At 40.4% G+C, this 12,438-nt stretch overlaps 1 protein-coding gene and 1 pseudogene across 1 annotated transcript in view; both read right to left on the bottom strand.

Annotated features, from left to right (window-relative positions):
* Nucleotides 1-12,438, bottom strand: part of LOC141176190 (oocyte zinc finger protein XlCOF29-like) — a 434,978-nt gene that overhangs the window by 400,149 nt on the left and 22,391 nt on the right. The gene's annotated exons all lie outside the window — the stretch shown is intronic.
* LOC141176078 (uncharacterized) lies at nt 9,346-11,137 on the bottom strand (annotated as a pseudogene).

Genomic DNA, 12,438 nt, shown 5'->3' with positions numbered 1-12,438 from the left:
TCATTCCAACCCCGCGGTGCCAGAGTGTTAAGGGTGATGATCCATCTAACAAATTTTATCATTATGATCATATGGTGATATAATGCATATGTGGACAAGAGTATTTTGGTAACTATACCTGGCCTCCTGGTTTGGCGGTGCGCATGCGCGGGGCTACTCACCCTCCTGGCTTCCCAGGCGTCTGTCTCCATGGTGTCGGCGCTACCCCGGACTCTGCTCCTTAGCACTTCCGGGTTCGCGCCGATGTCATGACGGGCGTTCTGGGGGCGGGACGGTTTGACGATCCCCGCGCATGCGCCGCTCACGCCTTCCGGTTGGCGGCCATTTCCTTCCGGTCACATGCGTGCACATGTGACCTAATTTTTTTTGGGGGGGGTATTTAAAAAGACGCCGGTGCCCTCACTGTGACGCCTCTTGACAAAGCAAACTTGCGAAACGCGCGTCGAGGCCCGCAGGTCCCACACTGGTCTGCTCCTGCCCTGTCCCCTGGCCCCCTCCTTGAGCGTCCCTTGGTGATTTCATCGGTGAGTGTATTTTATATTATGGACTATACCTACTCTGGCCCCATTAGGGGGAAAAATGGGATATGTATCCACTATTACTTGAAGTACTGATATCCTTCTATACATACCTCTCCTATTTTGTCCATCATTAGCACTTGCTACTCTGGGTCGCTCTTCCCTCTCCCCCTCTTTATACTATCCTGCTACATTTGTTAGCTGTGGATAGCCGCTACGTGCTTCCGTGGTTCTGTATCATCTCCCTATTTGCATCTATTTACTATATATGTAATATTATGTATTTATATTTTTACTAATAAAGTCTTTTCTATATGCTGTACACTCAGTTTTCTCCTGTGTTTTTACTTTTAACTTTATGGCAGAGTGGCCCGACGGAAGCCTCTCCTCAGTGCAAGACATATGAAAGTCCACATAGAGTTTGCTCAAAAACACATGAAGGACTCCCAGACTATGAGAAATAAGATTCTCTGTTCTGACGAGACGAAGAGAGAACTTTTTGGTGATAATTGTAAGCGGTATGTGTGGAGAAAACCAGGCACTGCTCATCACCTGCCCAATACAATCCCAACAGTGCAACATGGTGGTGGCAGCATCATGCTATGGGGGTGTTTTTCAGCTGCAGGGACAGGACGACTGGTTGTAATTGAAAGAAACATGAATGCGACCAAGTACAGAGATATCCTGGATGAAAACCTCTTCCAGAGTGCTCTGGACCTCAGACTTGGCCGAAGGTTCACCTTCCAACAAGACAATGACCCTAAGCACACAGCTAAAATAACAAAGGAGTGACTTCAGAACAACTCTGTGACCATTCTTGACTGGCCCAGCCAGAGTCCTAACCTAAACCCAATTGAGCATCTCTGGAGAGACCTGAAAATGGCTGTCCACCAACGTTCACCATCCAACCTGACGGAACTGAAGAGGATCTGCAAGGAAGAATGGCAGAGGATCCCCAAATCCAGGTGTGAAAAACTTGTTGCATCATTCCCAAGAAGACTCATGGGTGTACTAGCTGAAAAGGGAGTTTCTACTCAATACAGAGCAAAGGATCTGAATACTTACCATGTGATATTTCATATTTCAGTTTTTTCTTTTTTAATAAATTTGCAAAAATGTCTACATTTCTGTTTTTTTTTCAGTCAAGATGGGGTGCAGAGTGGACTTTAATGAGAAAAAAAAATGAACCTTTTAGAATTTACCAAATGGCAGCAATGAAACAAAGAGTGAAAAATTGAAAGGGGTCTGAATACTTTCCGTATCCACTGTATTTATGTTATGTATCAACTTTTGCATATTTATTGTAGGTTTTAGGTATTTAAGTTATATTTAATTTTAATGTGTATGGACTATCTAGGGTCACTACCCTTGCCCTCATATTGAGCACTTATGCACTTTATTTATATAAAATTGGAAATATATAGCTATCCTAGCTTGTTTTTATATAGTATGGGTTTCAGAATACTACATACTCTTTGCACTAGGCACATTTTCTTTTTATACTTTGGTCTATTATTCTCATTAAGATAAGTGTTCCATATTGGGTTTTTATTTTATATTTATTTCTATTCGGGAATATTTCATGTATTTCTCTCCTTCTATTCCCTATATTGTATGAGGAATGTCCTATTATATTTTATGTACAGTTAGGTCCATATATATTTGGACAGAGACAACATTTTTCTAATTTTGGTTGTAGACATTACCACAATGAATTTTAAACAAAACAATTCAGATGTAGTTGAAGTTCAGACTTTCAGCTTTCATTTGAGGGGATCCACATTAAAATTGGATGAAGGGTTTAGGAGTTTCAGCTCCTTAACATGTGCCACCCTGTTTTTAAAGGGACCAAAAGTAATTGGACAGATTAAATAATTGTAAATCAAATGTTCATTTCTAGTACTTGGTGGAAAACCCTTTGTTGGCAATGACTGCCTGAAGTCTTGAACTCATGGACATCACCAGACGCTGTGTTTCCTCCTTTTTGATGCTCTGCCAGGCCTTCACTGCGGTGATTTTCAGTTGCTGTTTGTTTGTGGGCCTTTCTGTCTGAAGTTTAGTCTTTAACAAGTGAAATGCATGCTCAATTGGGTTGAGATCAGGTGACTGACTTGGCCATTCAAGAATATTCCACTTCTTTGCTTTAATAAACTCCTAGGTTGCTTTGGCTTTATGTTTTGGGTCATTGTCCATCTGTAGTATGAAACGAAGACCAATCAGTTTGGCTGCATTTGGCTGGATCTGAGCCCACAGTATGGCTCTGAATACATCATAATTCATTCGGCTGCTTCTGTCCTGTGTCACATCATCAATAAACACTAGTGACCCAGTGCCACTGGCAGCCATGCATGCCCAAGCCATCACACTGCTTCCGCCATGTTTTACAGATGATGTAGTATGTTTTGGATCATGAGCTGTACCACGCCTTCACCATACTGCTCTCTTTCCATCATTCTGGTAGAGGTTGATCTTGGTTTCATCTGTCAATAGAATGTTCTTCCAGAACTGTGCTTGCTTTTTTAGATGTTTTTTTTTAGCAAAGTCCAGTCTAGCCTTTTTATTCTTGATGCTTATGAGTGGCTTGCACCGTGCAGTGAACCCTCAGTATTTACTTCCATGCAGTCTTCTCTTTATGGTAGATTTGGATATTGATAAGCCTACCTCCTGGAGAGTGTTATTCACTTGGTTGGCTGTTGTGAAGGGGTTTCTCTTCACCATGGAGATTATTCTGCGATCATCCACCACTGTTGTCTTCCGTGGGCGCCCAGGTCTTTTTGCATTGATGAGTTCACCAGTGCTTTCTTTCTTTCTCAGGATGTACCAAACTGTCGATTTTGCCACTCCTTATATAGTAGCAATTTCTCGGATGGGTTTTCTCTGTTTTTGCAGCTTAAGGATGGCTTGTTTCACCTGCATGGAGAGCTCCTTTGACCGCATGTTTACTTCACAGCAAAACCTTGCAAATGCAAGCACCACACCTCAAATCAACTCCAGGCCTCTTATCTGCTTAATTGAGAATGACATAACGAAGGGATTGCCCACACCTGTCCATGAAATAGCCTTGGAGTCAATTGTCCAATTACTTTTGGTGCCTTTAAAAACAGGGTGTCACATGTTAAGGAGTTGAAACTCCTAAACTCTTCATCCAATTTTAAAGTGGATCCCCTCAAATGAAAGCTGAAAGTCTGAACTTCAACTGCATCTGAATTGTTTTGTTTAAAATTCATTGTGGTAATGTCTAGAACCAAAATTAGAAGAATGTTGTCTCTGTCCAAATATATATGGACCTAACTGTATAGACCTCTATATGTCCTGGGCCCCATATCCCTTGACTGAATCCAAATTGATAGATTGATAGAGCGCACATATCCCTTCAGACTTCCGGAAGTGCTGGCACACGTGACCGCTATGCGTTTCAGCATGCTGGTCACAGCGTGCTTCTCAGGAAGTCCCATTTGCCATAAGGGATGGACCGATGCGTGTTTGCACCACCCACTCCAGGCATGTGACAACAAGCAATAACGCGGACACTCTGACGTGGCAATTTTCTATTGGATGGTACAATATTTATATATCACGGCCCCTATTCCTATAGACAAGCCCCGGAAGAAGCATTGGCGAAACAGTGTCGGGTGGGGACGACACTGCATGTGGTGACAGTGGATTGACTAGGTAACTTTACCCTGTGTATATATGATTGATCCAGTCTGCAGTTTCCCTGTATTCATAGGCCTGTTTTACATCATGACATGGCTATCCATTGCCTGTATGACCATCATAGTCACTGAAGCACTGGCACCTTAAACGTTGGCATTTTAGGCTGTATTTTGTGAATTTTTTCATTAGGACAGTCTCTTCAGTATTGATTTAAATAAATTTTTGTAAATCTATGTTACCATCATGTGTATGATTTATGTCACTTAGTAACAAGTACATTGTATATATACGTATATGGCATTATATTGATTAATTCATTGTTTACTAGTGACATTCAGTTTTTTGGCCTTTTTTGGGGGTTAATTTTCCCTCCCAGCTCATGTATGTGTCGCTCCTTCATACAGGTTGTTGCCCTGTCTTGTTAATTGGTTTTATCAATTTGATTAAATAAAATCTATACCTTTTATATGCAGCTGGTATCTCTTCTTTGTCCAGACGTTTAGTATATATTGATCTGGATATTTTGGTTGTTTATTCATGTTGAAGTGTCCAGGAATGGATTAACATAGGACATTTAATGTAATTAATTGTAAGTTACGTTGCCCATTTACTTGGTAACTGGAATTATTGATACTTGGATTGATAATATTGTCACTTCTTTTCGTGTACATATATTTGTGGAGTCATATTGTTATCTCTCTGTCCTTTGTGTAGTTTTCACCCATGACATACTATTCTATTGGTTGTGCTCTATTTAGGAGGGTCCGTGGGACCTTCTTTTTAGATTTTTGATACACAATCAAACTGATTTTTTATCTGGACTCATTATGATGGTGACCTGACTCTTTTTGGGGCTCAGTCACTCCACTCTTTTTGTAGGTTGTACTTTATTGAGAGCGCCCACATATGAACTATGGTTTATCTATTCCGCCATGTTCTTCGGTTTATATGCTTCTGACTATACACAATGCAACCTAGCAGAGATCTGCAGCATGTACTTGCAATGCTAACACCCTGCCTCCCTTTTCCTCTCCCTCGTATTAAATCTCAGCCTACACTCTCTCAACCTAACAGAGAACTAATCTTGGGTGTGTGTAAAAATCTAAAAATAGGGGCGCTGGTAAGTTAACACAGTGGGTCTGCAGCAAACGGTATGTGTCACCATAAACCACTGAGGGGATAAAACAAAATGTAAAAAGCCATTGCGCTGATATCCTCTTCCGTGTAAGTGAGGATTGTTGGAAGGATAATAATGAATGGATTTTCAAATGTTCAGTGAATTTTATTATTTTATTCGTTCATTACAATACTGTTAGAGATTTCATAGATACATAAATTAGTATAAAACCAAGGAGTCGAGCTATATTAAAAAAGAGACCAATTGGTCAGTCTTCCAGGGATCCAGAGCTGATTAGGACCTGTAATAGGATATATAAAGACTGTGATTACTAGCCTGTATAGGGTAGATGTTTTATGGTAGGACTACTGTACATGTATTTACCTTAAAATGTGAGAAGGTCTCTGTAGATGATGAAGAGGAGGATGAGGAGGGGTGTGGGTCCTCTTGTGAGGTAGGATGTCAGAATTGATGCTGAAATTAGAAATCTCATTAAAGAAGAAGCTCTGTCTTGTTTCGGTTAATTCGATTATTTTGAATTATAAGAGGACTTACATAAAGAGCACAAATCTTGATGTTTAATTATTATCCAGCTGCTACTCCCCGGAAGGGGGCTATCTGCCAGTTACAGATACCCATCGCTTAGGTCGCCAAGTCATCTCTATAGGTGAGCCACACTGTATACGAACTTTCCTAAACAACTTTACTACCCTAGGGCACCATCTTATTGTAGCTGACACCGGGATTCTTGCTTCTTCAGGATAAAAGCAAAACCTTAATAGGGCCCTCAAGGATCACCCATAAGTAACACCCTAGCATAACCAGGTAAACCTTCGAACTACCAGATACAACATACAATAAGCTTTAAACACCATAAAACTGTATATTTTCGGTTTAGGCCACAGGCTCAACCAGCTACATCAATCGGAATCAACCTCCTACAGCCCCACAGGAATATACACCCTTCCACCTGGGGGACACCCCTGGATAATAATTAAACATCAAGATTTGTGCTCTTTATGTAAGTCCTCTAATAATTCAAAATAATCGAATTAACCGAAACAAGACAGAGCTTCTTCTCTTTAATGAGATTTCTAATTTCAGCATCAATTCTGACATCCTACCTCACAAGAGGACCCACACCCCTCCTCATCCTCCTCTTCATCATCTACAGAGACCTTCTCACATTTTAAGGTAAATACATGTACAGTAGTCCTACCATAAAACATCTAACCTATACAGGCTAGTAATCACAGTCTTTATATATCCTATTACAGGTCCTAATCAGCTCTGGATCCCTGGAAGACTGACCAAGTGGTCTCTTTTTTAATATAGCTCGACTCCTTGGTTTTATACTGATTTATATATCTATGAAATCTCTAACAGTATTTTAATGAATTAATAAAATAATAAAATTCACTGAACATTTGAAAACCCATTCATTATTATCCTTCCAACAATCCTCACTTATCCTCCTCAGTGTATCAGCGCAATGGCTTTTTAAATTTAGAGAACTAATCTTCACTCTAAATAGCTCTTAAAAGAGCTTTTTGGACTCAAACACTCCCTATACGCTGCTTTCACTCTCCCTGCTCTCACACTACGTAGATTCCTCATTTACTATGTGCAAAATGGCGCCGGCAGGGCTTAAATATCCCCCTACGATGCTGTAAGGCCAGCCAATCACAGTAATGCCACAACAAAGATGGCAGCGGTATTACTGTGATTGGCAAGCAAGCCCAGCATGTTCATTGGCTGCAAATAAAGCGCCAAACATTCTGGGCGGGTCACTCGAATATACCCAGGTGAATAGGTAATTACTTGCAGAATAGCCTGAATTGTGTACTATTCGTGCGAGTAACGAATAGTGCCGAATGTATTCGCTCATCACTAGTAAAAAGACATAAATCCAAGTGACACATTCATTCCTGCTCCGAGTGTCAAAGGTTGTCATAACGCTGTCTCTCTGAGATTTGAAGTTACCTTTTAATACAAGTAATTTCATGTCCATGATGCTGTGATCAGGGATACAAAAATGTTTGGCCACAGATAGATCTATTCTTTTTTCTTTTATTGTGTGACAATGAGAATTCATCCTTGTTCTAAGTTTTTGCCCTGTCTCCCCTACATACAGACCCCCAGTTGGACATTTGGTACATATAATTAAGTACACTACATTAGTTGTGATGCAGCTGAAAGTACCTGAGATCTTGTGGTCCTGATGTGAGTTGGGAATCTTTATCTTGTCCGTGGTCATTACACATGGACAGGTTTTACATTTACAGTTGGTGAGGATGAATTTTGTAAGTTTCACCACAAAGGTGAAAATATCCTTCCGGTCAGTTTGCTTTCCCTCCCAGTACCTTTTCATTCTAACAATGTTAGGTTTCTGGGAGATTATACTTGTTCCTTTTATTTTTGGTTCTCCTTAGCTTGCCTTCTTTGCCCTACACTCCCTGACAGAAGTTATGTCGCTTATCCATGTTATGTAAATAAAAGCTTATAACCTGACGTTAAATTCATCCATTGGTTTTATAAATTACTCTTTTGAAAGCTGAAACCCTCCCAAATTTGGTTTAGGTTAAGAAAATAAATTGGCATTAATGCTGAAATATTGATCATTTAATGAACACAGAATGGTCAGATTTTGGTAAGACAAAAGTTTTGTCGCCTGGTCATATAATGCACCCAATCCTAATTTACATCCTCACCAGTGCTCAGTAAATGATCGGTTAATTAGTGGGTGTGTATAAAAAGAAACTCAGCACCCCAGACCTTCACTTGAACTGCAACTTGAGCTCTGACAACATGCCAAAAATCCACCCTGCGACCAAAGCCTTGATTATCAAGAGGCTGGAGACCAGATCCACTGCAGAGGCGGCTGGCACCTTTAATGTGTCTCAGCGTCAAGTACAAAGAATTAAAAAAAGATTTGAAGAGACTGAAGATGTGTTTGACAAGCCCAGGTCAGGCAGACCCCGTAAGACAACTGCACAGGATGAACGTTAATTGGTTAGAAATCCAAAGCAAGCCCCTCTTCCACTGCAGCAGAGCTCCAACAGGCCTGGTCACCTCAAGTCCCTGTGTCAACTAGAACAGTTTGTAGGATTCTGTCTCGAAATAGCCTCCATGGTCGAATCAGTGCCCAGAAGCCAGCACTAAACAAAAGACAAATAAAAAACCATGAGGCATTTGCAAAGTCCCACAGCCTGCTAAACAAATGGACGCTGGAAAAGTGGCAGAAGGTGGATTTCTCTGATGAATGTTCAGTGGAATTACACCACAGCCGCCGCAAATACTGCAGGAGCCCTACTTGAGCCCGTATGGATCCAAAATACACCCAGAAAGATCATGGTCTGGGGTTACATTCAGTATGGGGGGGTGCGAAACATGTGCAAGGTGGAAGGCAATATCAATAGCCTAAAATATCAAGAAGTATTAGCTACCTCTTACATTCCAAATCATAAAAGGGGTCAAATTCTGCAGCAGGATGATGCTCCATCTCATACATCCATCTCTACAACAAAGTTCCTCCAGGCAAAAAAGATCAAGGTGCTCAAGGACTGGCCAGCCCAGTCACCAGACATGAACATCATTTAGCAAGTTTGGGGTAGGATAAAAGAGGAAGCTTGGAAGACAAAACCAAAGAATCTAGATGAACTCTGGGAGGCATGTAAGACTGCATTCTCTGCTATTCCTGATGACGTCATTAATAAATTGTATGAATCATTGTTGAACCGCATGGATGCAGTCCTTCAAGCTCATGGAAGTCACACAAAATATTAAATATGACTCTAATAGCACCACAACTTCATTCATCAATGTTATGCAACATATATTTTTATTTTAAGATAATTATTTGCTTGAATATCACATTACTTTCTGTGGGCGACAAAACTTTGGTCTTGCCAAAATCTGACCATTCGGTGTTCATTAAATGATCAATATTTCACCATTGATGCCAATCTATTTTCTTAACCGAAACCAAATTTGGGAGGGTTTCAGCTTTCAAAAGAGTAATTTATAAAACCAATGGATGAATTTAACGTCAGGTTATAATCTTTTATTTACATAACATGGATAAGCGACATAACTTCTGTCAGGGAGTGTATATGAATGTATTTTAGTTTCTCACTCAGGGTTTTCATATTTTACTTTATACTTTCCTTTCCCCTGGTTGACAGCGTGTTGTGGCCTCCCCTCTGGTTCCTCAGGAGGTACAAAAAACTCCTCAATGGCCTATTAAGAGAGTTAGGTCCGTGGCGTTTTTAGTTGTGCAGCTAGGGCCTTTATAATCTGTACAGAGACTAGTTGGGTGTAGTTGCGGCATTCTTCTCTTTGTGGGTTCTCCGGTGGCTATCAAGATTTGCTTTCTGGTTAAAACATTTCCCACATTTTGAACATGAAAATGGCTTCTCCCCTGTGTGAGCTCTCTGATGTTTGATAAGATTTGATTTCTTTGCAAAACATTTCCCACATACTGAACATGAAAATGGCTTCTCTCCTGTGTGAGTTCTCTGATGTTCGATAAGCGTTGATTTCGCTGTAAAACAGTTCCCACATTCTGAACATGAAAATGGCTTCTCCCCTGTGTGAGTTCTCTGATGTTTGAGAAGATTTGATTTCTGTACAAAACATTTCCCACATTCTGAACATGAAAATGGCTTCTCCCCTGTGTGAATTATCTGATGTTTTATAAGATTTGATTTCTTTGCAAAATATTTCCCACATTCTGAACATGAAAATGGCTTCTCCCCTGTGTGAGTTCTCTGATGTTCCATAAGTGTTGATTGCTCTGTAAAACAGTTCCCACATTCTGAACATGAAAAATGCTTCTCCCCTGTGTGAGTTCTCTGATGTGCAATAAGTTTTGATTTCTGTACAAAACATTTCTCACATTCTGAACATGAAAATGGCTTCAACCCTGTGTGGGTTCTCTGGTGTGTAATAAGATTTGATTTCTCTGTAAAGCAGTTCCCACATTCGGAACATGAAAATGGCTTCTCCCCTGTGTGAGTTCTCTGATGGCTGATAAGATTTGATTGATTTGCAAAACATTTCCCACATTCTGAACATGAAAATGGCTTCTCCCCTGTGTGAGTTCTCTGATGTGCAATAAGATATGTTTTCTCTGTAAAGCAGTTCCCACATTATGAACATGAAAATGGCTTCTCCCCTGTGTGAGTTCTCTGATGTCTGATAAAAGTTAATTTCTTTATAAAACATTTCCCACATTCTGAACATGAAAATGGCTTCTCCCCTGTGTGAGTTCTCTGATGTGCAATAAGATTTGATTTCGCTGTAAAGCAGTTTCCACATTCTGAACATGAAAATGGCTTCTCCCCTGTGTGAGTTCTCTGATGTCTGATGAAAGTTGATTTCTTTGTAAAACATTTCCCACATTCTGAACAGGAAAATGGCTTCTCCCCTGTGTGAGTTCTCAGGTGCCTAACAAAATCTGATTTCTGATTAAAACATCTCCCACACTTGGAACAAGAAAATCTATTCTTCGCTTTGTGAATTTTTTCATGTTTAAGAAAAGACTTTTTGAGGGGAAAACTATTTCCATATTCTGAACGTGAAAATGGCTTCTTTGCTTTAGTAGCAATTTGTTTTTTAATGCTTATTTTGCGACTTTGATTTTCCTTAGTAGTCGGTAATGAATCAGAAGACAGGACCTGTTTCATAGGATCAGATGACAGATCTTTGCTGTGAAGGGATGATGGTATATCTGGAGTAATGGCATTCATTTCAATTGTATCCTGTGGGATCTCAAAATTATCTGATTTGAAAATTGAAGATGTCAGCTGTCCCTCTGATCTCCTGGTACAGACATCTGCCAATAATAAAACCAATTATTATTTTTTAATAAAAATCCTTGTAATTATATATTTTTGAACATTTCTACTTAAACTGTCCGTAAAAATGGGAAGTTATGCAAAAAAATCTAATTATTCACCAAGACAATGACAGTTCACAGTCTAATAGAAAACCTCATAGGATGAACCAGAAGAGTGTAGTGTTCAACTGTTTATTCATTCTGCCTCCCAAATATGGAATAAGAAGCCACCAATGTTATGTAGGTGAAAATAATACCAATAAAAACTTCTACTCGCAAAAAAACAAGTCACCACTCAGGTCCATCATCTGTTAATGGAAAAACAGAGGTTTCCACATTATTAGTGGCTCAAAGGCTCTTGAAAAGCAACATGGCTTCCATAAACCAATCCAGCAATATCTTACCTCTCAAAGTGAAATCTCCCCCTCATTCTGAGCCTTGCAGTGTGCCCAAACCACATTTAGCTTCCATGTATTTGGCATTACTATAGTGAGAAGAACCCACTTAATTTACGGTGTGTGTCTCCTGGAGCACAATCTGGTCACTATGTGTTGGGTTATAAAATGACAAATGTGCAATTTTCACTCTACAAGATCCACTGCGTGCTAATTTCAGGAAAGTGGCTTTGGAGTCAAAATAGTCACTTGTCCTATAGATTAATTCACTGAGGAATATAATTTCCAAAATGGAGCCACTTTATGGTGATTTCTACTGCTCTGGTTTTCTGCCATTTTGTCATATAAGGGCTTCTGCAAATGGTGGGTCCCATCTCCTCTGGGATCTCCTACTGCAACATGTGCTTCTGTCACCAGGAGCCATCTTTTTCCTTGGGAGCCCCATGACAGCACCATACGAGAGAGTAGGATCCACCCCTATTACCCGACAGGAAGCCCTGAGCACAAAATAAAAAGGCAACTCCCACTTCCTCCTTCAATGTGGTTTTATATCCTCAAGGATGTAGAAGCCTGGAGCTCACGGCAGGAGCAGCCGTGAATCATGGAACACCAGTGAATCATGGAACATCAGTGAATCATGAAACACCATGCTGTGTTCTATAGCAACCTCTAGTGAGTGGCAATAAGCAGGGGCCCAGTTGGGCGCTGAAATGATAACATCAGTCTGGAAGAATCTAAATTTAATGATTCCGTACCTACCTACGTTTGTTTGGCCTAGGCCTCATGGCTTGCGTATTGAGCTTCACGGCTAGGCCTCATGGCTTGCGTATTGAGCCTCACTGCTAGTGTGTCACCCTGGCCTGGATGCCACAAATATATTAAAGCTGTGTCTGAGAGCAAGGGGGAGGTTCT

This window comes from Phyllobates terribilis, unplaced genomic scaffold (assembly GCF_046119375.1).
Source record: "Phyllobates terribilis strain yellow unplaced genomic scaffold, ASM4611937v1 Scaffold_17__1_contigs__length_24005725, whole genome shotgun sequence".
NCBI lineage: Eukaryota > Metazoa > Chordata > Amphibia > Anura > Dendrobatidae > Phyllobates > Phyllobates terribilis.
The sequence above is the reverse complement of the archived record's forward strand: the minus strand, read 5'-3'. Positions and strand labels throughout refer to the sequence as shown.